Source organism: Muntiacus reevesi, chromosome 11, assembly GCF_963930625.1.
Source record: "Muntiacus reevesi chromosome 11, mMunRee1.1, whole genome shotgun sequence".
NCBI classification, from domain to species: Eukaryota; Metazoa; Chordata; class Mammalia; order Artiodactyla; family Cervidae; genus Muntiacus; species Muntiacus reevesi.
The window spans coordinates 20,561,570-20,588,782 of NC_089259.1; positions in this window are offsets into that span (position 1 = coordinate 20,561,570).

The following is a 27,213-nucleotide window of genomic DNA, read 5'->3' on the forward strand; positions in this document are numbered from 1 at the left end:
GGCTCCTCCGTCCACAGGGATTCTCCAGGCAAGAATACTGGAGTGGGTTCCCATGTCCCCCTCCAGGGGATCTTCACAACCCAGGGATCAAACCCTTGTCTCAGGCATCTCCTGCATTGCCAGGCGGGTTCTTTAGCTGTAGTGCAACCTGGGAAGCCCCCAGTCACCCCCATACAGAGTTAGTTTTCGGCTGATCGAGGAGCTTGGGGAAAGCTGCCAACAGATGCAATGCTTAAGGAGGTCACCTTCACTGCAGGGAAGTGTTCTTAACGTCAGTCTCCAGTGGGTTTTAGGAAGAGACCTAGTATGAATTCCAAGTACTTGAGAAGGGGGTGGGCAAATGGACTTGCCTTTTTTTTTTTTTTTTTTTTTTAAGTAATAAATATAGGCTTTGTTTCCTCTTTGGAACACTCTGATCAAAACAAACGGATTAGGCCAAGCACATGGTCACAATAACAGGTGGTCGGGAGGTCCCCTGTGGCGTGTGGCTTGCAGAGCCTGGCCTCCTTCAGACCCAGGAGGGAGGCAGCGCTGTGGTCGGGGCCCTGGAGGAGGCGGGCGCACACAGGCGAGCCAGCGGTGTGTGTCTGCAGCTGGGCCAGCCAGCTCTGGACTCCCTGAGTGACTCAGGGGGAAGTGCAGACAATGCAGGGAACATGTAGGGCTGACAGCTGTTAAGGGAAGGAAGCCAGGTTAGTCAAGCCTTTCTCCCCGGCTGCCGTCACTGGCGAGCTTTGTCAAGCATGCTGCTTTCCTCCAGGCTTTCTCAGGTGGCTCAGATGGTAAAGAAGACGCCCGCAATGCAGCAGACCCGGGTTCGATCCCTGGGTTGGGAAGATCGCTAGGGAAGGGCATGGCAACCCACTCCAGTGTTCTTGCCTGGAGAATCCCACAGACAGAGGAGCCTGGTGGGCTACAGTCCATGGGGTCGTAGAGTCAGACACGATCGAGCACACAGCATGCCCGCCTGCTGCTTGCCTCAAGGTCTGAATGGACCCGCACTCTCAGCGATGTGGATTCACCAACCTTGACGGGGCGCAAGTGACCTGGGTTTAGGTCCTAGGGCCACCCTCAATGTAGCTCTGTGACCCTAGGCAAGTTGGTCCAGCATAGGGAGTCAACGAGTTTCTGTCTACTCAGCCCTCCTTCCTCCCAGTGGTTAGGAACCCAAACCAGACAACGTAGAGGAAAGTGATGCTTGGAGGATAAGGTGATCTGTGCACCATTACCCCTGTCATTGCTATGATTTCCAGATGTGTGTTCCACCCGTTAGTGAAATGCAAGGAAGACTTTGCATCAAAACAGATGGGAAGAGGCTGAAGAAGGGGAGAGGGGACTCGGCAAGGTGAAGGTAGATTTGTCCTCAGCAGGGTCTTGACTTGTGTTTCCTCTGAGCAGACCCAGAAACTGCCCCACGAGGGCAGCGGCTGCAGTGTGATCACGTGGCTGAGAGAGGGTTTTGAACCATTGTTTCTGGAGCTCACTTTCTTACAAAGCTCTGGGAAAGCAGGTTGGCTTTAGGGTAGACTGAACGCACTGAGTCTTCTCCCTTTGTCTGGGATTCTCTTGGCTTCGCTCCTTGTCTTTAACTGGCATCGTCCGGGGGTCAGAGGTACCATGTCCTCCCCAGTTCACTCTGTCCCAGTGACCACCAGCCACACCAGAGGAGGAAGCTTCCTTTCTAGGCCCGCCCACAAACCTCTCCACATGACTTTTTATTTCTAATTCATTTTTATTTGTTTAGTTGCTAAGTCATGTCCAACTCTTTTGCAACACCACCGCCAGGCTCCTCTGTCCATGGAGTTTTCCAGGCAAGAATACTGGAGTGGGTTGCCATTTCCTCCTCCAGGAGATCTTCCCAACCCAGGGATCAAACCTGGGTCTTGTGCATTGCAGGCAGATCCTTTACTGCCTGAGCCACCAGGGAAAATTGTAACTGCCCTACACCTTCTATGATGAGGCCCTTGGCCCTGTTTAAACCACTGAGACTCCTTCTATCGGAGATAATACCCGAGCTGGGCCTGGCTGGCCCCACGTGGGGAGACTGGTCATTTTCCCTATAGTGGTTTAAACAGAAGAGTCAAGTTCATGCCCAGGGTCACCATGATGGGCAAGCATGCTGAGAGGTGGCTTCTGAACCTCTTAGAAGGCCCCAAGGTCTCTGTTATTTGAACTTATACAGCTCCAAGTCTTTATTTTCATACACTGCTGAACTAAATGCAAGAGACACTTGAGTTTTGTTGAGTTCAGAATCCTACTTGGTCTGAATGAACAGAATTGTCCTTTTGTTGTTGTTGTTTAGTCGCTAAGTTGTGTTCAACTCTTTGCGACTCTGTGGACGGCAGCATGCCAGGCTTCCCTGTCCCTCACCATCTCCCCTAATTCACCAAAATTCCTGTCCACTGAATTGGTGATGCCATCCAACCATCTCTTCCTCTGCCGCCCTCTTGCCTTCAATCTTTCCCAGCATCAGGGTCTTTTCCAACAGCATCAGGGACCATTCACATCAGGTGGCCAAAGTATTGGAGTATTTAGCTTCGGTGTCAGTCCTTCCAATGAGTATTCAGGGTTGATTTCCCTAAAGATTGGCTGGGTTGATCTCCTTGTGGTCTAAGGGGCTCTCAAGAGTACTTGCCCTTTTGAATAGCAAGTACATTTTGAAATAGGGTCTTATCTAGGCTCCAGTTTTTATATGTTAGACCTAAACTACTCATCTAGAATCCACAGTTTCAACACACAAAATGAGGTTTTATTGATTGGTTGATGAAAATATTGTGACCAGAGGCTCAGAGGAACCAAACTCTGTATTTTCCCTAGGAAAAATTGTTCATTATTCACTAATTCAGTGTTTGTGGTCACTTTGTAGTGCATAACTACTGTGAATATTGAGAATCAACTATGTGTATGTGCACATTTTTGTGTATTCACTAGTTAACACAGTATTTCTTTGTATCAAATTTATTTAGAGGAAAAAAAATTCCCTGATGGCTCAGTGATGAAGAATATGCTTGCCAGTGCAGGAGACCTGGGTTTGATTCCTGGACGAGGAAGATCCCCTGGAGAAGGAAATGGCAACCCACTCCAGTATTCTTGCCTGGAAAATACCCTGGACAGAGGAGCCTGGAGGGCTATAGTCCACAGGGTCACAAAAGAGTTGGACATGACTTAGTGACTAAAAGCAACAATAGTTGCAGCAGGCCCCTTTACCTTGGTCAAAACTGATACGGATATTTTTCAAGTCTCTTTTCTGTACCGATCAAGCTTCTGCATGTTGACCTTTGAGGCAGATATTACCATTTTGGTAACACAAGATACAGATGACTGAATAATTACGTAAACTCTGGGCAGCTGCATTTCCTAACACACGTGGGCCTCCTCTCAAGGGGCCAGGACAGTACTTTTAGTGCAACAATTCTGAGAAGTTTTATACAAATAGCACTCTCTTTGAAGAATTTCTCCTGTTTAATGGGAGCTAAGGGGTATCATTAACTCGAACACTTGATTTGGAATCAGACTTTAGAGATTTTAGAAACTGAGGGATTTGAAATATCAAACTACCTCCTAGGATTTAGACCCAAACAAGAAAAAGCTTCAAAATAAAACAACATAAAAATCATTAAATTATTATTATCCAAATTTAGAAACATGTAATGAATATTCATTTTTCTTTTTTCTTATCTGGAGGCTATGTAATCCCAGTCAGGGATTTTTCCTTGAATATGAGAGAATAGAAAAACAAGTGTCTAGGAATGAAGGCTCCTTGTGACCTTTTCCCTAGGCGCCCTGTGTGATGTTTGGGGACTTCTATTAAATTGACGAGAATGATTCACATTGAGGACAGCATGAGAATGAAACACGAAATTATGGGGGGTAAAGAGAGGAGAGAGGAGAGATCCTTTTTACTGTCAGATTTAGTCTTTAGATAACTGCTATGCCTCCTCCCCTACCCAAATTTTAACTTTTCACTTTGTATTGGGATATAACCGATTAACAACGTTGTAGTAATTTCAGGTGGAGGTGAAGGGACTCAGCCGTATAGTATACATGTTTCCATTCTCCCCCACACCCCCCTCCCATCTAGGCTGGTGCATAATATTGAGCAGAGTTCCATGTGCTATACAGTAGGTTTTTGTTGGTTATCCATTTAAAATACAGTCGTGTGTATACGGCCTTCCCAAAGGCCCTGACTATCTCTTCTCCCGGCAGCCATGTTTGTTTTCTATGTCTCTTTCTGTTTTGTCCATAAGTTCATTTGTATCACTTATTTTTAGATTCCACATATAAAGGCTGTCATATGCTATTCCTCCTTCTCTGTCTGACTTATTTCACTCAATACGAGACTCTCTAGGTCCATGCATGTTGCTGTAAATGACACTATTTCATTTTTTAATGGCTGAACAATATTCCATTGTAGATATATACCACATCTTCTTTATCCATTCCTCTGTCTTTGAATTGTTAATGTGTTGTGCATGCTAAGTTACTTCACTCATGTCCAACTCTTTATAACCCAGGGACTGTAGCCCGCCAGGCTCCTCTATCCATGGGATTCTCTGGGCAAGGATACTGGAGTGGGTTGCCATGCCCTCCTCTGGGGAATCTTCTCAACCCAGGAATTGAACCCAGGTCTCCCCATTGCAGGTGGATTCTTTACCATCTGAGCCACCAGGAAAGCGCTGACCCATAGTTACTTATGCCTAATTATGGTTGATCTTTTTATATTAGAGTTGATGTGTGACTTGTGTCTCACCTCTACCTGTGGTTATTCAGAATCTTCATCTTTGTTTCATCAAATGATGACTAGTCTTCGTCATTTTCTGTAACTCTCACCATTTCTGTTCCCATTTACAGCCACACTAGTCGGTACAAAACCTGAAGTCAGAGATCCAGTTTAGCATTTCTGTTCTCTGTGAAGCATCCGTGCAGTGCCCCTGATAGCTGTAATGAGAGGGAATCTCCAAGGCTCCTCATTTCTTGCTGTAGGGAGACCTGTGCCTTGCCCTGAAGATGACAGGCAGGTGTGTGACAGTTACTCACAAACCCTTTCTGCTATGAGGTTCTCATCTTTATCCTGCTCTCTTTTCGATGGTTCTTTTCTCTTTCCCACTGTTAACTAACTGGTCCTCTGGCTGCATCAGTTGGAGTTATAAATGCCCCTTTTGTTTAAAAAAAAAAAAAAAAAGCCTCTCAACTGGGGCTTTGCGGTTTGAGGATTTCTTTCTTACGGTGGTGTGTGTTACCCCGACAGATTCCTACTCCTGGGGTTCGTGAGCCAAGTGGAGGTGCTGATGGGCCAGCATTTGGCATACATCCTCCTCTAACTCATTTATAACATGTCCTGATTTCGTTTGTCTGTCCTTAGCAGAGTCAGCGGAGAGTTGGTTGGGTTAATCCTCCGTGCATACATGCTAAGTCAAGTGTCCCTTTGCGACCCCATGGTCTGTAGCCCACCAGGCTCCTCTGTCCATGGGATTCTCCAGGCAAGAATACTGGAGTGGGTTGCCATGCCCTCCTCCAGGTGATCTTTCCAACCCAGGGATTGAACCTGCGTCTCTTTTGTCTCCTGCATTGGCAGGTGGGCTCTTTACCACTGAGCCACCTGGGAAGCCAGGGTTAATCCTGCTCTGCGGCTTATTAGCAAGTGGCCAGGCCTGATCCTGTTACTCTCAGGAAGCGGCTGTGCTGGGTGATGAGACAGCTGGAGGGTCTCACTGACCTGTCTTGTCCGGTCGCCCCGTTCAGGACACGTTGTCAGCCTGGCCCGTTGCTCCAGGGTGATGACAATTCAGATACAGTTCTTGTTCACAAATTCTTTAAATCAACTGAAGTAAATTCCAGACTTATTGCTAGAAGTGAGAGTGCATTCGGGATCTCACTGAACCTGAGAGGATCCTGAACACGTGGTGAGGAGGCAATAATCCCTCACTTGTACTTGCAATGTGTTTGGTCCTGTCTTTAAGCAGACTCTTTGAGATCAACTTTGGGTCTTGCTAATCGGTTTATTTGAACATTTGCTTTAGTTATTGATTTAATGAAACTGATGGGAAGTTTATTTTTTTGCATGCAAGTATAAATCATGTTGGATTATTTTTTTCTTTATCAGAAAGCATCAGAGAGACAAGATTTGGCATACTCTGCGCCCATGTTTGCATAGACACAATAGGGTTAAATCCATCTAAAAGATCATTTGATGTGATTCTCCATGTGTGCATGCTAAGTCACTTCAGTCTGACTCTTTATGACCCCCTGGACTGTAGCCCGCCAGGCTCCTCTGTCCATGGGGATTCTCTAGGCAAGAATACTAGAGTGGGTTGCCATGCCCTTCTCCAGGGGGTCTTCCCTACTCAGGGATTGAACCCACGTCTCTTATGTCTCCTGCATTGGCAGGTGTATTCTTTACACTAGGGCTATCTGTGTTCTTTACACGAGGGCCATCTGGCAAACCCTGTGATTCTCAGTAGCCAGCTTCTATTAACTAATATTCAGTTTGAATCTGGAAATTCCTGTATGGGACTGATGGGATGGTCAGGCATTTCAAAAGACACATGCATGTAAACATTGATGACCATATTTTTTCCCCTGGTGTAAACCCCTTAGTACAACGCCATGCTAATTTTTGTTTGTTTGTTTTGTTTTGAAGTAAAGAAAGGTATATTGCAAGGCCATGCAAGGAGATGAGATGGCCCATGCCCTGAAACGCCTTGAGCTCCACCATGTTAATTTTGGATTAAAGTCATTAGCTGTGATGGAGAAAACATGGCACTGTGGATTTAATAGTTAGGACTCTGTCAGCGAAGGATACTTATCTGGGCCCGGGGCGCAGGAAACTCAAAAGGGGAAGCTCCGGTTCCCACACTGGATTGCTTGCCAAGCCTTTGGTCAATCTTGGCAGGCTGCCACCTCTGTCCTGCCCTGGTCTGACCCCTGGAGGCTGTGAGTGCTGGCACCCACTGAGTGCTAGATGGCGGGCATGGCCAGAGGCCAGAGCCATCTGAGACGTCAGTCAACTCGAGACACAAGGTAAATCTCTTTCACGTGAATCAACATGATTTGTAGTTGGTGCAGGTACTTTTTAGCAGAAACCTTTTGCCCTCTAATACCTGTTAGTTCAAATTTTTAGAATTCTCCAGGCAAGAATGCTGGAGTGGGTTGCCATTTCCTCTGCCAGGGCATAATCCCGACCCAGGGATCGAACCCATGTCTCTCATGTCTCCTGCATTGCCCAGGCAGGTTCTTCACCACTAGCGCCAACTGGGAATCCCCAGGTAAGGCTCACAGACCTTTTTAATGTCTGAACTCTCCTTTTTGGATGGTACATTTTCTTCTTCTTCTTTTTATAAATAGAACTTGTCAGTCCTCAGCCTTGGACAGATTATGTTCATGGAGTTCTCTAGTGTGAGATGTTAACATACTCCATTTTTCTTTTTTAAAAAATTGTTTTACTTTTTATGCAATTTAAAGGTTACTTTCTATTTTCAGTTATTACAGAATATTGACTGTATCCTCTATGTGGTATAAGCCTAGCTTACACCCACTAGCTTGTACCTCCCACTTCCCCACCTCTATTTGCTCCTCTCACCCCTACTGGTAACCACTAGTTTGTTCTCTTTGTGAGCCTGCTTCTTTTTTTTTTTTTTTTGGTCATATTCACTAGTTTGTTGCATTTTTTTCAAGTATTTCATTTTTCTTGAATGTTGCATCCAGGTCTGGACACATTTACAAGAGAGACAGGAGTATTTTTTAGATTTTCCCTCCTTGCAAAGGCAATGACATAGAGATAGAATCTCACAAATAGCTTGTGGTTTTCCAAATCCCCCAGGAGGAGGCCATTAGGGTTTTAATGAATGGAACCTGTCTTGCTCCAACCCATCCAAGATGATCAAAAGGCTCACTCAGAAAAGCACAAGGGGCTTTCCTAGTGGTCTGATGGCTAAGGCTCCGTGCTCCCAATGCAGGGGGTTGGGGTTTGATCCCTAGTCAGGGAACTAGATCCCACATGCTGCAACTAAGAGTCTGCATGCTGCAACTAAGGATCCCATGTGCTGCAACTAAAGACTTGGTGCAGCCAAATAAATAAATATTAAAAAAAAGAAAAACAGAAAGTCAGCTTGGGTGATTCCCTACTTCAATAAAAGGAGCACGGTTTCTTCTCTTCCTTCTTTTCTCTGTTCACAGCCTTCTCCTTCCCTTTGAGTTTGGGTCTGATCTGTGTCTGATGTTCTCGTGGCTTTTAGGTTACTTTAGGAGCTAATGTGAGAGGGGAAATTGGTAGCAAATAGTGATGGGCAACTGCCTTCTTTACATTTCTCCATAGAATATTGGAGACTCCCAGCAGAAGGAACTGTCGGGGTGACTTTTATCTGCAATGTTGCCCCCTATGACTATTTCCCTGCCCTCCATGCAGGAGCATGGAGTATATCGATCCTTTCCAGAATGTGCTAGAAAGATGCTCCCACACATCGGTGCAGAGATTACTAGCATGAGTCTTAGGGCAGGCAGCCCTGGGTCTGAGTCTCATGTCTACCGGATACTTGTCACCCAGTATCCCAAGGCAAGCCTCTGAGCCTCATGAAGCTTTAATAGGTAATGTCTTTATAATGTGAATGAAGACTCTCTTCTTATAGGTGGCTGTGAAGATTCAATGAAATGATTGCATATAGCACTTAGCACAGGGAAAACTCTGGGACATGCTAAGTGCTTAATTGTGCGTAGCTCTCTGCTCCATGCACTACAATTGTTTGGCTTGCCTTCTGCAACTTAGAGTGGTTTTCTAAAGCTGATTTGCAAAATATTGAGTCCACTGTTTTGGGACCAGGAATATGGGTTTTTGTCTGTTTGTTATTAGTCACTAGTAGTGGGAGCTGTTGTTAACTGGCCGAAGAGAACTTTGGGCATAGATAATTCCAGTCTAACTCAAAGCGTAGTGGAATGACAAATGAATAATTAAACTGTGGATTTAATTGCAATCAGATTTTTATAATTGTAACTATATCCTAGGATAGTCATCTCTTAACATTTTTAATAAATTTGCTCAACTGTAGGTCCTGCAAAAATAGAATATACGGGAAGGTCTTAGGTTATCAATTTGTAGAAACAAGTGCAGTTCAAATGGGATTTCTTTTAGAAGATAATTCATGTTCATGCTCACAAATTTAACTGCTAATTTCAGCAAATGAATGTTAAGAAAACAGATTTTAATAAGCTTCTACAAAGTCAAAGAAAATCTATGGAACCTATTTGCCTAAGGAGCAAAGGAGTTCTGAATAACTGGATTTATTTCTAAGGAGAAAAAAAATTAGACACAAGAAACTGCTTGCTTTGGATCCAGTGAAACTGAGACAGGAGGAAGAGAACAAGCTCATGTAAGAAAAAGATGAAATAAAAACATGAACATGGCAAAAAAAGGAAACTGGGTCAGACTCTTAAGCAACACGACTGTGGTGACAAAGCCTTGGAAGAATAAGGTCAGACTAGCCAAAGCTGCTCACAAACACCACTTGTAGAAGACAGAAAGGAGCAAGAAAGGGCCAAAGAAAATGTCACTTCTCTTCTTTATTAGCCTGGGATGAAGAGCTAATAACAAGCCATCAAAAGAATGGAGATGTTTGATGCTCCTTTAAAAGAAAACCTCCATACTTAAAAAGAAGAAGAAGAAGAATAGGAAATAGGAACAGAAGACACATAAATTTGGAGGGTGGAGGACAGCAGTGTGGTGGATGATGTTTTAAATGGGTTGAGGGTATTAAAGTCAGAATGCTTGGTGTACTTGTATTTCAAGGCATGAAAATGAAGTTGCCAGTGTCATTTCAAGAATGAATTTGTGCAGTTAGGGCAGAATCCCCAAACTGTAAAGAATTGTCACACCTAAACATACCCATACACGTTGGCATGTGCGCGCGCACACACACACACACACACACACACACACACGGATTTAGGCAATGACCCCTAAGGAAGAGTCTCCAAATAAATAAACAAGCATATTGAATAAAATAATGCATAGGGTAAACTCTTTCATACTTAAAGTGAGCATCTCCATCTGGTCAAGACAGATACAGAGGGATTGGCTTAGAGATCAAGAGGACTTACTGGGTACAATACCTTTGGCTTCAGAGAGACCCTGTAACTGTCCAAAATCATCAGGCAGCTAAGCAAGTTGACCAGCCTAGCTACCATCTGTGTTAGTTCTGGGCTGAACCGTTTTCATGCGTTCTGGACTCTATGTCTGAGTTTCCTACTTTTTCCCAGTACAATTTTATAGAAGAATGTATTTGTAGACAGGTTGGACAACAATTTACCTCTATTATGAAAGGTATCGGAATCTTTGGTGAGATTTGAAATGAATTTTGATTTGACAGTATTTTTATTGACTCTCAACAGTAACCTGAAAACCAGCCCACAGTTTTCATAGGCTTGAAATAAAGTAGAACTTTTTACTACTTGTGTTTATAGGTATTTATTCTTTGAAAAGACAAATAGGACCAAATGTTTAAGAATGTTTAATGATGTATCCTGAGGTTTTTTAATGCTTTCACCGAGCATTTCCTCAGGTTTCTTACGGAGAAACCCTGCTATTAACTAATATTGTTCTTACTCATGCTTATCAGTGAAAATTGTGTGATCTTTCTGCTATGTGAAGGGATCAGGGAGAGCAAAATTGGTATGGTCTTCATTTTCAGAAAGGCTGTGGGGGTGGAGCTTTCCCACTGGTAGTCCAGTGATTAAGAATCTGCCTGCCAGTGCAGGGGACATGTGTTTGACCCTTGGTCTAGAAATATCCCCCATGTCCCGGGGCAGCTAAGCCCGTGTGCCACGACTAATGAGACTGTGCTCTAGAGCCCGGGAGCTGCAGCTTCTGAAGACTGTGCACCCTAGAGCCTGTACTCTGCAACAAGAGGAGCCACTGCAATGAGAAGCCCACGCACTGCAACTAGAGAGTAGCCCCCCTTATGCAACTAGAGAAAACCTTCATGGGTGGCAGCAAAGACCCAGCACAACTGAAACTAAAAATAAATAAATAAATCTTTAATGAAAGATCTGGGGTCCTCATGACCTTCAATATGACTACAGGATCTATTACGCATGCAGATATGCATCAGATAATTTCTGAGTTTCTGCTAAATGCAAGAGAATATGCACCCCTTTCCCCTCAAAAAGAGTGGGAACTCATTTACCATGGAGCCATATTGTAATGCTAATACTGCATATTGTGACCTGGATATCATGGTGCTTAGTACATGCTGGAGGACTTGAACACTTAGCATTTACTTGACTCTATCTTAAGCTCTGGTTCCCACCCTTTCAATTTTCTGCAGAAGACCAAGAAGAAAGCTCAGATGGGGTGGGGACAGAGGAAGAGCTGCTACCAGAGTAGAAGAGGCATTTACTTGAACCACATCTAACAAACCAGAAAAATAAAGGCAGTGTTTTCCTGCCTGAAGCACCTCACTTTTATCCGCCTGAAATTTATTCAAGAACATAGATGTTTAACTCATTGTTCAGGCTGCTCAGCTCTTCAGTTTCTAAATGCCACCATATGCACCTGGACATTCAAAACAGTCAATAGACAGGCCTGAAGGGGATGCAGTTTCATCTTCCTTGGTCACTGCCCAGCTCATGCATGGAGAAAAGTTAGAGCATTGTCGTTGGCATCATTAGACCTTCTTCTTTCTCTTTGCTGCTGAAATGGCCTGTAAAGAGAAGTTCTGCTGGCCAAAGTGATATGGGCTGAAACGGGTCTCAGTTGTGGCAGGCAGGATCTTCAATCTTTGTTGTGGCATGTGGGAATCTTTAGTTGCAGCATGTAGGATTTTTTTTTTTTTTTTTTAGTTGCGACGTGCAAACTTCTGGTTGTGGCATGTGGGATCTCGTTCCCTGACCAGAGATCAAACCTGGGCCCCCTGCATTGGTAGCATGGAATCTTAGCCACTGAACCACCAGGGGAGTCCCCGACTTTACCTTTCTGAATCTGCCCTGGGGCAGTGTCAGTGCAGACAAGCAGTAAGACCTGAGATCCTTGGTTTGTGTACATTTAGGGCTTGTGTGAGAATACTCCCTCTCAACATGCTCATTCTCTGAGGAAGTTTGTATGAGCCAGATAGGAAAGGATTAGGAAGTTCCTTCTTTCCTCCCCACCCCATCATGGCTGATGGTTTAATACCCAGCTAAAGGTTCCAGTTTGCTAAGGGTCCCAGGGAAGATAAGAGTGAAAGTCATTCCTATGAGATGTCAAGAGTAGCTGAATCTGGTCTCACATCAGCGTTCCTCAGATTTAAATGTGCCAGGAATCATATTGGCAATTAGCATTGATGGAAAGCATCACTTGGTCATGCTCTGGAAAAAGAGATGAAATATATATTTTTGGTATGGGTTTCCCAGATGGCTTAGCGAGTAAAGAATCCACCTGCCAATGCAGGAGACACAGGAGACACGAGTTCAATTCCTGGGTCAGGAAGATCCCCTGGAGGAGGGAATGCCAACCCATTCCAGTGTTCTTGCCTGAAAAATCCCATAGACAGAGGAGCCTAGTGGGCTCCAGTCCAAAGGATAACAAAGAGTCGAACACAACTGAGCATAGCACAGTCATATATTTTTAGTAGAGAAAGGAGGGCTTCACCAGCCACAGTTGGCACATGAACAGATCTGCTAGCAGCTGGAGCTGTGATCTGAATGTTACTCACTGAGACAAAAGGAAGTTAAATTCCTAGCTGCAGACACAGCCGTGCCCTCCCCAGGGGCTGCCTGTTTAAGAGCCATTTTTGGCTTCTTCTTTCCTGACACTCAAGTGTGAGTGGGTCTCTCTGGGCTCGCAGGTGTGAAACACTTTCCCTTTTCAAGTCTTTGGGCATTTTCTCCTTTGGGGAGTTACTTGGGCTGTGATGTATCTGGAGGGCTCAATTAGGTGGCTGAGTTGAGGAGTACACTTTTTCTGTTGAGAAGAACTCAGGCAGCTCAGAGCACTGACACTTTCAAATTTTTGACTCTACGTTAAATAAGTATTGACTTTTGGAGATGGGTTAAATTGCTCAGTGTCCTGAAAAGCATCCACTAAATGGACAGATGGCAAATTAATTTGTATCTCTTTTTGAATATTTAAATTATTTCCTACTCGTAGAGCCTGTTTTGAAGTTAGACTCATATGGAGTTCTCTTCATGGTCTCAGGACTGGATTTTCAGACAGTGTTTCCAATGTTGATTTTATTTTGCCAATGCAGACAGGCACGATTGGAATTCTCCTTACTTCAGTTTTCATGTGCCTTTACTTTGTGAAAACAGATGCTGAAATATTTCATCCAGGCTGCTTGTATCAACCTATAACCATGAAGTGAAGGATGAAAATTTCAATTCTTATTTTACTGATGCTAAAAAAAGATTAGAACATTCTTACTTGAACACAAACTATCTGTTGTTGTTTAGTGGCTAAGTTGTGTCTGACTCTTTTGTGACCCCATGGACTGTAGCTTGCCAGGTTCCTCTGTGCAGGAGATTCTCCAGGCAAGAATACTGGAGTGGGTTACCATTTCCATCTCCAGGGGATCTTCCTGATCCAGGGGTCAAACCTGCATCTCCTGCATTGGTAGGCAGATTCTTTATACCACTGAACCACCTGGGAAGTCCCAACTCTCTCTTAGTGTACCGTGAATGTGTCCTTGTATGATCTGGTATAGGCCATCTGGAATTTTCCAAGACCTCAGGTTATCTAGGTCAATGGTCAAATTGCAGAGCTTGGTAGAATGCTGCTGGGTAAGGTTCTGCCCTATTCCTTTTGTATGTAAATGGATTGTTTACACAAGAAAGGGGTTGTGGTCAGCTCTGCTCTTTCCTTGTAGCTTTCTTGGGTCCCCAGACTGTAGGGGCAAAATTGACTTCGCAGTTAAAGAATCTAGGACTAAGAGAAGCAAGTGATACGGGGTTTCTGACCAATGAGACACATTGTCAACACCCACAGGCCCACAGGAGTAGACATCATTGCTATGGTGCGCTCATGATGTCATTTGTCATACAGAGCAATGCGAGCCAGCTGAGAGCTCACAAAGTCAGTCTTAAATGGGAGAGAATGGGCGGAGTTGACCAGGAATTCTCATGCTCAGCTCACTTCCATCATCGGCTTCCCTGTTCTTCTAGAAACCAGGAGAAAGAGCAGTGAGTCTTTTTCTTAACCCAGTTTCTGTATGTGCATTCACACGTGTGCATGTGTGCATGTAGGTAACAGCATGATGACCAGTCTTAGGTGTTCAAGGAGTGAATGACAAATCCAACTTCAGTAATCTGGGGCTTGATCGCTCAGCCAACCTTACGGATCTTAGCTGTGTCAGTGTCAGGTCGGTCTCTGTCCCCATCTCTGTCTCTCTGTCTTACACACATGTGCACACACACTTGGAGAAAAACGGCAGCTCAATAGGAGGAAGTGAAGCAGGTCACAATCGGCAACACACGTACCTGCACAGTTGCTGGACTCTGACTGGCTCTTTTTCACTGGGGACAGCAGGCAACATACAATCCCTTCTGCAAACCTCAAGAGTTCTGTAATAAACCACGGGCTTTCATCTCAGAGTGCCCAGGTGATTCTGCAGAGCCCTGGCCTGGCTTTCCAGGCATGTGTGGATGGGAACTCTTCCCTGTCCTCACTCCTTCTCCTGTCTACACAGGCTGGAGAACAGAGGAGGGTTTCTGCCCATCTGGTTTCCTCCAGGCCGAGGGCTCACGGGTAAGGTCCTTTCCCAGTTAGCGTAACCACACGGAAACCCCTAGGGAGCCTCTCAACGCAAACTCTCGCCATGTGGGCAGGTCACCTGCCATCCCACAAATTCCTCATCTGCAGCCACCTTGCAATTTCCCACCATGAACAGTATGTTCTGCAGCCTCCCGCCCCACCTAATTTGTTTTGCATTTAGAATATTCTTGGAAGTGTCCATATAATGAGAAGAAAACGCTGTGTATCGAAGCAGGGTCTTGTCTCCACATGCAGCTCTTCCGCTGGCAGAAGTCACATGGACGCTGATGAAATCTGAGTGTTGATGTCCTGCGGTGGGGGACGGTCTCCTCTGTGCTGAGACATGGTTTCTTTTTGTTAGCTCTGCCATCTTTATTAATTTTAATAGGAATAATGAGAAGGAGGGAGGCTGGCTTCTGGCAGCATCCAGAATTAATGGAGAGGCTGGGTGGATGGTTGAGGAGTTAAGATTCACTGGGACAGTGAATGGGCCACATCCTTCTGGGACCCTCTTAAGAGGCATTTTGTTCTAGGTCTAAATGAGGAATTTGGTGAATTTCTTCCACCCTGCAGTTTTATCACTAATGGGGAACTTCTCACAGCTGAAGCCCTCGTTTGCTAGAGACCCTAGCTTGTGATGGTTTTACAGCTGGTGTGTATTTGTGTGTGTTTATGTGTTTAGTTAGGTATTTGGATCTACGGTCAACAGCCAGCTTAATCAGGATTTATTCATCATGAGAACATTTGCTGCAAGGATCCATTGTTAAATGCATATCTATAAGCATTTCATAATTTTAATGTCTTAATGACTGTCTTACCCACCATATGAGATGCTTTAAAGGGAAATACAGTGAAGGGAAGTGGGGGCAGAGTCAGGGAACTTTCATTGCAGAAGAGAAATTTTCATGCTGAGGGAAAGTCAATCAAAAGTGGTAGATGATGTATTTCCTACTGATTTCATTCCCCCTGGAAGTTTCTCTAATTTTTGCTGCTTGTTCAAGCATTGAATGTCACTATGTCAAATCCCCCTACTGTTCCCAGGGATGTTTGTGACTCTGAGAGGGGGTGAGACACCTGTCCCCAGGCAGGCGACTTTCAAAGGCAATCTGGGGGTGGGGCAGTCGGGGGTCCTATACAGTTTCTCAAGAACTGCCAGTTTTCAATTCTGTCAAGCAATTGCTGTGCCAGGGAGATCATGGCTGGTAGCAGGAGAGACTCAGATGTGGTCCAAGCAGCTGGAGGCCATACTGCTTTATTAATGCTTAGAGGGTGTCTAACTAGCACTCGGGCTTCCCAGTGGCTCAGTGGTAAAGAATCCACCTGCGATACTAGGAGACTTGGGCTCGATCCCTGGGTCGGGAAGATTCCCCTAGAAAAGGGCATGGCAACCCACTCCAGTACTCTTGCCTGGAGAATCCCCATAGACAGAGGAGCCCGGCGGGCTACAGTCCTTGATGTGGCAAAGAGTCGGACACGACTGAAGCGACTTAGTGTGTGCATAAGCAAGGGAGCCTCGAGGCTGCGTGGCGCAGGGCAGGGGGCCCCCGGCTCACACGCTGGAAGACCCGGGCTTAGGTCCACATGATGACGTCAGCAGTGGTGGGACCTGGCTGACAAAATACATAGGGTGCTCTTAGGATGGGTGAACAAGAGTGCATCCAGCACAGGAAGGGCGAGGGGTCCCCCGGGAGGACCCCATCTGGAGACTGAATCAGTTCTGTGTGCTGCACTGGCAGAGCGGTAGAGACAAGTTGAAACACACCCAGAGGATGGTGTGCAGGGCTGGCAGGGGATGTGAAACCACATGACATCAGGAGCTCCTGGAGGACTGAGGCCCTGGCCTGACGGCGTGATTTGGGGGAAGGTGTGATGATCTGTAGCACTGTCATGAGGAAGAGGAATCAGTTTCTTTTGATGAGGCCCTTTTGGTGAGATCTGGGATCTTAGCAGAAGCCATGGAGATATACATCTTAGTTGCCCATAGGGAAGATCTTTCTAGCAGTAGCAAAAATGTCCAAAGTGACTTTTGTTGTTGTTCAGTTGTTTAGTCTGAGACTCTTTGCAAATCCATGGACTGCAGCACACCAGGCTTCCCATCTTCATCATCTCCTGGAGTTTGCTCAAGCTCATGTCCATTGGCTGTTATTATCCACTGACCATCCAAGGGGCTTTAGATGATTGTTATTGGGGATAATCATACCAGATTCTGCAATCGACACAACCATCTTGACGTTACGGAAACTTTCAGTAGTGTTGCCATGAATTTTCACCATGGCCATTGTGATAAGCCTTTTAGGAGAGAATCAACACTAATTGATTTTTTGGCAACACTAGAACATAACAAATGATTTTAATCCTGTTTATTAAACTTTCTTCTGTTTTGAACTGAGTGTGAAATAGATGCCTTTGGTCCATTCCACTACCCCCCTCCCCCATCCCAGGCCTCCTCTGACTCAGAGCTCTTCCCTGACCCAGGTCCCATTCCTGATATATCTGTGGGACCCCCACCCCATCCCCATCGCTTGTGCCTTTTGATTTGCTTGAAGATGGAGATAAGGTGATATTGACGATCAGTGATGGGCCTCTGGGGTAGAGCTGGGGTGAGAGTTGAAAACATTGATTCACGTCTTTGAATTCTGGAGTGGCTGGTTTTTTCTACCGTTACCCAAAAGGCTCAATTATAATATTATACTCCACATGTCAAGATGTCCATGTGTCAAAATGGCCTGATCGGAATGTTGTTCTTGTAACTAGCTGGACACATGCTACTCAAGTATGTTACACAGGGAACTCAAGCATCATAGGGCTGGTTGAACATGGTTATTTGAAAGATATTTTGTCATTCTAAAATTGTATGCTCTGACTCAACAGTTCCCTGCCGCACCAGCCTAGGACAAAGTTTTCACCATCTACTGCATAAAAATAAGAACAATGAACTTCATTTTGTCTAAGGCTGAACTTATTCAATTTTAAGGACTTTATTCTAAGATAAGGGTCTTTATTTTCTTTTGTTATTGTTGTTGTTATTCTTCTTTTGTTTTTAGATGGTGATAGGAGGTGGCATTTAAAAATGTCAATGGACAAGATAAATAGCCTGTCTCACCATTACATTCTTTTTTCCTTTTACTGATACGTAAAATCTCAAAGTCTGGGAGCCCTGATTTAAGTCCAGTCTTTGGAACCTTGTTTACTCAATTGTTAAATAGGCATAGATGCCTGGGTTCCCTATCAACATTGTTGTAAAGTCATATTGGTTACTGTTCTTCCCAGACACAAGAGTCATATAACTTTGTATGATAATGGGTTGGTCAAAAACTTTGTTCAAACGAACTATTTGGTCGACCCAACAAAAATGCCCTGATCACTGGGTGTATGCAGTTGTAATATCGCTCCTTCTCTCCCAGTTTTTCCTTGACTAGAATTTCCTTCTCAGCTTCCAATAGCGCAAATGAACACAGTGCGGCAGTTTGCTGTGTTCTTTTAGAAACCGTATGACAAGATTTCTGCCAGGGCACCCAGAGCAAGACTGGAGCACCTGGGGCAGCCAGCCCAGGCTCTTCTGTGCAACATGGAATGGGGGAGGTGGTAGTGCCGTGGGGTTGGGAGGAGCGTTCCAGAAGGTGCGAGAGGAGTGGTCCCGTCTGTCCCAAGGTAGATGTTAACTTGTGGCATGTTTACCAGGGCAGGACTTCCAGGCAGGTATGAGGAACCAATGGTGTCAAGGAAACCGTGCCTACACTGATGAAATAATGCATCTCTGGTGATGCGAAACCTTTCCAGGCGATTCTCGTCTATGGCCAAGAGGACTATCCTCTTGGCTCTGAAACTTTGAGATTAACAAGGTTATTGCTCATTTGTGCTGATATCTAGCAAATGAAGCAAAGTCCCTTCAGTTTTCAAGCACTCATCAGTATAGGTGGGAGGGATTTTCCTAAGTGCTTGCTCTAGGGTACCAGCTGGCTGTACCTGATCTTCAGTTTTTTGTCTTAATATTTCACTAGGGAATTAGTAACTTCCGTGGTGGCTCAGGGGTAAAGAATCCACCTGCCAATGCAGGAGATGCAGGTTCGATTCCTGGGTCAGGAAGATCCCCTGGAGAAGGAAATGGCTACCCACTGCAGTATTCTTGCCTGGAGAGCCCCATGGACAGAGGAGCCTGGCAGGCTACAGTGTTGCCAAGAGATGGACATGACTTAGCAACTTAGCACACATGCTGGGGATTAATAACATATTAAGGTGAAACGTTCAGCTTCTGAAGAAATTCTTGCCTTATTTAATGATGTTCAGAGCAGTGGTGTTACTGGTGGTGGGAAGGTGGAAACAACTTAGTGTCCATTAATGGGCTTCTCCCCACCAACACATCTGCAATGGCATGAGATAGAATACCGGGAATCCAGTCTCTTAAGTATTATCATATCACATGCAAAGTGCAATGTGGCCTGAAAAAAAATCAAGTTAGAGAATAACTTCCCCCATAGGGAATGAGACAGTTTAAGTGGCTATTTAAAACACACAGTACAACTTGTTATTTACTGTTACAGCTATTTTACTGTTTCTGGATACCTATACATGTGGTCCAATGAGAGATGAAGCGTCACAGCAGGGCCACGTAGAGGTGATCTTTGGGGAAAGAGAGGAATGGAATTGGAGAGAAATCCAAAGAGGATGTTTCCATAGTGTTTTGGTGCCTTTACAAAAAATAACTGAAGCACATATGAAAATGATTATAAAAATTCCAGGTTGCAGGTACATGCATATTTATACATTCTTTGTTCTTTATTGAAGTTATGTTTTTTTTTAAAGATTTTTTTAAAGTGGACCATTTAAAAAATCTTTATTGAATTTGTTGCAATGTTATTTCTGTTTTATGGTTTTTGGCCACCTGGCATGTGGGATCCTAGCCCCCTGACCAGGGATTGAACCTGTACCCTCTGCATTGGAAGGTGCAGTCAGTCTTAACCACTGGACTGTCAGGGAAGTCCCAGAAGTTATATGCTTTTGAAAATTCCACCATATAATGACTAGAAAAACATTAGCCTCTAGATTTTTTTTCCATTTATTTTTATTCATTGGAGGCTAATTATTTTACAATATTGTAGTGGTTTTTGCCATACATTGACATGAATCAGCCATAAGATGCCCTTGGCTTCAGGTCTTAAGATGGCATTAAGGCCGTTGGTCTTCCACTTGCTGTGCTTGTGACCTTTAGCTGTTAGACCTTTTGGGGCCCCACCTGTGAAATGAGGACGGCGCAGCGCCTGGGGCGTGGTGAGCACACCATGGAGGCTGGCCGTTGTTACCGGCATCCTCCAGCTGAGGTGATAGAGACTGATTCTTCCTCGTCGGCCTTTGGAACCCGGCTCAGGTGCCATTTCCTTTTGGTGGTTTCCCAACCAGCTCAGCCAGGTGCTCCTATACTACTGCGTTTTACCTGCAGCATACCCTGCGTACGTCATCTTCTAATAATGATGATTCGTGTTTACTGAGTATTTACTGCGTGCCAGGCCCTCTTCTAAACACCTTGCATGCTTGCAGATTCTCTCTCTTAATTCTCTCATCTCGAGTTTTATATCATTTCTAATTTCCATTTTACACTCTCGTGTTTTTTTGTTGTTGTTGTTAATTTTTATTGGAGTAGAGTTGATTTACAATGTTGTGTTAGTTTCTGGTGTTTGACAAAGTGAATCAGTTACACATATACATATATCCACTCTTTTTTAGATTCTTTTCCCATTTAGATTGTTACAGAGTACTGAGTAGAGTTCCCTATGCTATACAGTAGGTCCATATTAGCTGTCTGTTTTGTGTATATATATCAATCCCAGTCTCCCAGTTTATCCCCCTCTAATACTCCCTGGTAACCATAAATTTGTTTACTACATCTATCACTATTTCTGTTTTGTAAATAAGTTCATTTTTAAAAATGATTCCACATGTACGTAATGTCATATAGATACTTGTTTTCCTCTGTCTGACTTCACTCAGTAATGACAATGTCTAGGTCCATCCACGTTGCTGCAAATGGCATTATTTCATTCTTTTTTGTGACTAATAGTCCATTGATTATGGCGCCACATCTTCTTTATCCATCCCTCTGCTGATGGACATGTAGGTTGCTTCCATGTCCTGACTATTGTAAATAGTGCTGCAGTGAACATGGGGTGCATGTATCTTTTCAAATTATGGCTTTCTCTGGGTATAGGGCCAGGAGTGGGATGGCAGGGTCATATGCTAGCTCTAGTTTTAGTTTTTTAGTGAACCTCTTACTGTTCTCCATGTACATTCTAGTTTAGAATGACCTGTTAGTGTGTCTCCCCTAATAACAGGTGGTGGGTTTCTGGAACCTAGGCATTGTGATTGATGAAGCTTTGTGCCCTTCAAGCTTGGCACAGTAATAGAGAAAAAGAGATCACTCCGTATGCTTCCTGGCCCATGTTAATTATAGCTCTTAGATGGCTGTCTATGGAATGATTGCTTCCTGCTCCTCTCCACTGGAATAGCACCTGCTCGGAGGGAAGGACTATCTCTTTTGTGTCCTGGGGCCTCTGCTGGATGGGGCCTGGTGCTCAGTACATCTTTGATGAATGGATGGAGTCAGGAGAGGCTGAGAGTGGGAGGAGTGGGATATTGAAAGCCAACTCAATACTCAAATTCACAGCTGCTACTGATAAAGACCTGGACTAATGTCTTCAGGCCAATATTCTGGGGGCTTGTGAGCCTCTGTAACTTGGAGCTTGGCACGGCTGATAAGTGACTCTTCTAGAAGGAATCTTGCTCAGTGGGCAAAACCTTCTGTGGCCAGCGTCAGTCCAGACCCTCTTCCCCATTAGGGTGGTCACAACTTATACTCTTTCTCAGTCTCTTTTTATTGTGTGTGTGTTTTATCCCCCATGTTGGATCTTAGCTTCTTGACCAGGGATTGAACCTGTGCCCCTGCAATGTAAGTTTGGAGTCTTAACCACTGGACTGCCAGGGAAGTTTCGATTTACTCGATTGACTCATGATCACCTCATTAAAAATACAGACATCATGCCCTCCCTGCCCCCACACTATAAATACACCCACGCATACCCTGAATCAGAATTTCTGGGGTGAAGCCCAGGAGGGCATGTGTCAGGTCACTCAGTTGATTTCCGATGTCCTTAATTTATAGGTGGGGAGTTCCTGACATCCTACCTTTCAGGTGGAGAAAATGGATCAGGTGCTGAAAGCAAAGAGATGGATTTTTTTTCCCTTGGTACAAAACCATACATTTTCACTCTCCCTTTTATTGCTCATGTCTATTCTCTTTCTTGCCGTCTTTATTGAATCATTCTTACCTGAATCTTAAGAGACGAATGGACACAGCCTGAAACAGGCAAAGGTGAACTCGGGACTCAGTTGTGACCAGAGACGGCCCAGTGACTTGAGTCCTCTCAGCCCTGGGCATGCAAACAGGAGATCTGTGGCGTGCGGGGAAGCACTGATGACGGCTTATCATACAGCGGGGCCTCCCAAAACTCATTTACTAGCTTAATGGTCACATTTCCTTCTCCTCCCCTTTTTAAGCTTAAAAAGGGTCCTGTCAAAACAACAGGAGGTGTCACAGATGCAAATCTTCAAGTCTTTCTGAGCAAGCGAACCATTCGTTGGCTCTCAAGATGACTGCAAATAATTTCCTTCCCATCTTCCTATAAGCATCAGCTCCTCCTTCCCCCTTGCACAGGGAGGGACTCTGTCCCCCATCCTGAGAGGACACATGGTCAGACATCTTCATCCACACTCAGGGTGCAAGCTGCTTGCCCAAACATCACTTTGTTTTATTGTGGCTCAGTAGTAAAGGATCTGCCCATGAGGCAGGAGAGCTGGTTCAACCCCTGGGTTGGGAAGATCCCCTGGAGAAGGGAATAGCCACCCACTCAACATTCTTGCCTGGAGAATCCCCATGGACAGAGGAGCTTGGTGGGCTACAGTCCATGGGGTTGCGAAGATTCAGATGCAATTGAGTGACTAACACTTTCCCTTTGCAAGGACACCAGGGGTCGTGTTCTTTATTTATGAAACACCTATGAGACCTGAGGGCCAGTGAGTCGCAGGCTGGGAGCGGACACAGTCCCCAGGACCCAGTGTCTGTGTTGTGTGCCAGGGCCCCTTCACCACCTTCTCCCTCCTCACTGCTCTGGGTGGTAGCACCTTCACCGTTCTCCCCCCTCCCAGTCAGGTGCAGGGAGGCACCTGCCAGGTGGCTGCTCTGGCTCTGTGGGACTCTCAGGCCTTTCCTCTGGCCTCTGGTTGCTCTTGATAAATACCTCTGTCCTGCCTTGGGGAAGAAGCCACGCTGAGCCTGAATTAAACCTGAGTGGAGGCGCTTGGAATGAGAATGGGGTCTGCAATATTTGTTAAGGTCCATGAGGGAGGAGTGGAGCTCAGCCTCTTAGCCTGTAAACCTCATTTTTATTTCACTTGATGTTCTGATATTGCCATTTATTAGCAGCAGCATCATTGGGGCTTCCCAGGTGGCTCAGTGGTAAAGAATCTGCCGGCCAGTACAGGAGACCCAGGAGACATGGGTTTGATCCCTGGGTTGGGAAGATCCCCTAGAGAAGGAAATGGCAACCCACTCCAGTATTCTTGCCTGGGAAATTCAATGGGTAGAGGAACCTGGTGGGCTACAGTCCATGGGGTCAAATAGAGTTGGATACAACTGAATGACGAAGCACGCACAGCTGCTCATGAACACACATCTTTGCTGAGGGCTTGCTGCATGCCAGGTGTAGGGGGCGAGGCAATGCGAATGGCTCAGGGTAAGAGAAGCGTGGACTCTGAAAGGCCAGAAAGGCATGTATGGTGCTCTTGAGACAGGAAGGAGCCTTGGATTCCGTCTCGAGGGAGCTGGGAGGAGTGGTCGGATTCAGGGTTTGTTCTGGAGGCAGAGTTGATGGCATTTGCTGATGGCGTTGAGTATGGGGTCGAAAAGATGAGTTTGGACTGATAACGGCATGTCTATGTGTGTACACCTGGAAAGCTTCTGCGATCTTCGGCACCTGGGGAGATTCAAATGCAGGAGGCTTCTGGCAGGAGATGGGCCATCGGAATCAGGGCCTTCTCTGGGGCCACTGCAGCAGCTTCCTGGCTGGTCTCAAGTCTGCTTCCTGGCTTGTCTTTCTGAAGGAGGGCTGGGTCCTTGCCTTTCCCCCAGACCCACAGGTTGTCCCTGTGGCCTTTAGACCAAAGTCCAGACCAGCCCAGGGGCAGTCACGGCCTCATGCTAACTTCCCACCCCATCTCCAGCCACTTCTTCACCTGCGTTTACTGATGTTCCAGACACATCAAACGCCTCCCTCCTGCTCCCTCACCCATGACGTCACAGTCACACCCCCTGCCTGCCCTTATTCTCTTCCCATGCCTCTGCCTTTCAGGAGCCTTTGCAAGCCTAGTCAGAATTCTGCCTTCCCCAAGCTCATACCCCATGTTCTTCCCGATAGAATTATTTCTCTAATGAAACTTGATTTGTACATTTAGTCACCATTTAATTTTCCTCTGTATTACGGTTGTATATCTTTAAACATGTATTATATATATTTATACTGTATTTATATATATATTTTGTGTTATAGTTGTATATCCCTATAATACTGCTTTTATTATTGTAAGGTCTCTATTACTAGATTAAAAAAATTTTTGTTAATGTGAACTAATTTTTAAGTTTTTATTTACTTTGTTACAATATTGCTTCTATTTTAAGTTTTGGTTTTTTTGCTGTGAGACATGGGATCTTAGCTCCCTCTGTGTGTGTGTGTGTGTGTGTGTGTGTGTGTGAGCTCTGTCAAGTCAGTTGTGTCCGACTCTCTGCGGCCCTGTGGACTGTAGCTCACCGGGCTTCTCTCTCCATGGAATTTCCCGGGCAAGCATACTGGAGTGGGTTGCCATGTCCTCCTCCAGGGGATCTTCCCACCCCAGGGATCGAACCCACATCTCTTCTGTCTCCTGCACTGGCAGGCGGGTTCTTTACCACTCGTGCCACCTGGGAAGCCCCTTTGATCCCAGCTCCCTGATCAGGGATCAAATCCACATCCTTCCATTAGAAGGTGAAGCCTTAACCACTGGGCCGTCAGGGAAGTCCCTCTATTCTCAAGGGGGAAGCTGAGTCTTACTCTGTATTCCAGTCTAGCCTAGATTTTTAGACCCTCAGTAAATGGCCTGAATTATATTGATTCAGACAGATAGGAGCTAAGAGGGCAGTTCAGAAGCATCAAGTGCGCTCTGATTACAACTATTGCTGGTATACATGGGTGACAGTAAAGAGCTTGTAAAAACCTGGAAATCAGATAGCTTTCTATTTCAGAGGCAGCCAGCTCTCTCCAGATAATCCAGTGGTCCACCACATTTCCCAGCCTCCTTTGCACTTAGATTGGTCACATGACTGGTTCTGGTCCATGAGATGTGGATAGGAAGTCAGGTGTCACTTTGAGGCTCTTAGGAATCAGCGCTCTCCTCTGTCTTTGTCTCTGGCTGCTGCAGTCAGCCCATAGCCATATATTAATATGTAGAACACAGAATGGATGGAGCCTGGATCCAGACACGTCTGATGGAGATGGGTCCTGCCATCTCATGTTAGACCTTGCAAGGATACACAAATGTTGTACTAAATCGATGAGGTTTGGATTCGCTTGTTACCTCAGCATAGTGTATCGTATCCTGACTATCATATCCTCTCAATGTAGAGCCAGTAAAATCTGCATATGATGGTTTGATTAGTGATCTGAGAAAGCGAAGTCAGAAACGGTCTGTTTGTAAACTTGCAGGCATCAGACATCACGCCCAGGATGATTCAGTGAATGAGCTCATGGAGGCAGAAATAGAATATGATTGTAAACAAACACACAAACAAACAGCAGAAACCGAATCCACTGTGATATACTGTCAGAAAGGGGGCACAGAAAGGGTGATGGAGAACCAGAAGTCCGTCATGTCCTTGAGAGAGGATGTCTTGGCTGCTTGGAGGAACAGCATCTGGGTCTTTTGGACTGTACTGTGGAGATGCAGGCATCAGCTTGTTGGGGACCATTTCACATTCAGGTTATGTAACTTCCTGCTTCTGATGTGAAGTCATGCTTGCAGTTTCTGCATGCTCAGTCACTTCATTTGTGACTGACTCTTTGAGACCCCATGGACTGTAGCCCACCAGGCTTCTCTGCCCATGGGATTCTCCAGACAAGAATACTGGAATGGGTTGCTATGCCCTCCTCCAGGGGATTTTCCTGACTCAGGGATTGGTCCTGAGTCTCCTGTGTCTCCTGCATTGCAGATGGATTCTTCACCCACTGAGCCACCTGGGGAGCCCATGCTTGAAGTATAACTTCCAGATAATACTGAACTTGCCATTAATTTGTTCAAAAGGAGAGAGGACCCTCTGTGCTAGCACACATACTAGCTGATTAAATCGACAGATCATTTTCATTGCCAATGAATTCTCTAGCAATCTAGTTACGTGTATCAGCCTCTGTAAGGCAGTAAGTTTATTCATGGAAATCAGAATGAGATGGAAATCAGAATGAGTCTGTTGAATCTGTTGAAATTAGACCCAGTTCGCTGGTAAGCCACCTTGTGAGGTCTTTAGGCAGCCAGGTGGGCAGACCCTCTCTGGTTCCACCACTCAGCTTCGCTGAGTGCTTGCTACACTGCGTGTCCTTACCACGTAACCTTCAGGACTTCCCTGGTGGTCCGCTGGTAAAGAATCTGCCTTCCAACGTAGGGGATGCGGCTTCGATCCCTGGTTGGGAAACTAAGATCCCACTTGCCTCAGGTCAACCTGTGTGCCAGAGCTACCAAGCAAGCCTGTGTGCTCTGGAGCCCAAGCACTGTAATGAGGAGCCACATAAATACATAAATTAAAAAAGAAAAAACATGTAACCTTCAGATGCTTCCAGAAATGGAGCTGACTGGGAAACACAGTTAGCTTTGTCTGTATGATCTAATGAGTCTTTACAATAAGGTTGGAGCCCCCCAAACACCCCATTAGAGAACCTCCTTGAGTATAAATTTGATTGTTGACTTGAAAACGTATAGACCCAACAGAATTGATTCTTGTTTGCTTAAATAAATTTCAGGGAGAGGAGTCATACAAACATACTCTAACTCTGTCGTTTCCCCCAGAAATCTCAAAGACCGTTTTGGATCACCAACAATATATATATATATCTGCAGCTGTGTGTTCGAAAGCTACTGGCAAATTCTTGCTCAAATAGTTTCTCACATAAGAATCATGGTTTGGAGATTTTCAGTTCCCTTTAGTCTCCTTTCTGGTTCTAGACTTGAAATATTGGTTATGTCTCATATCCCAAGCACCCAGCCCCAAACTAAAAATAGAACACAAATCTTTGTTAATTTTTTGGATTTATTAAAAAATTTTTTTAAATTTATTTTTTGTTTTATTTGTTAACTTACTGGCCATGATGCCTGGCACGCGGGATCTTAATTACCTGACTGGGTATTTAACCTGAGCCCCCGGCATTGGCAAT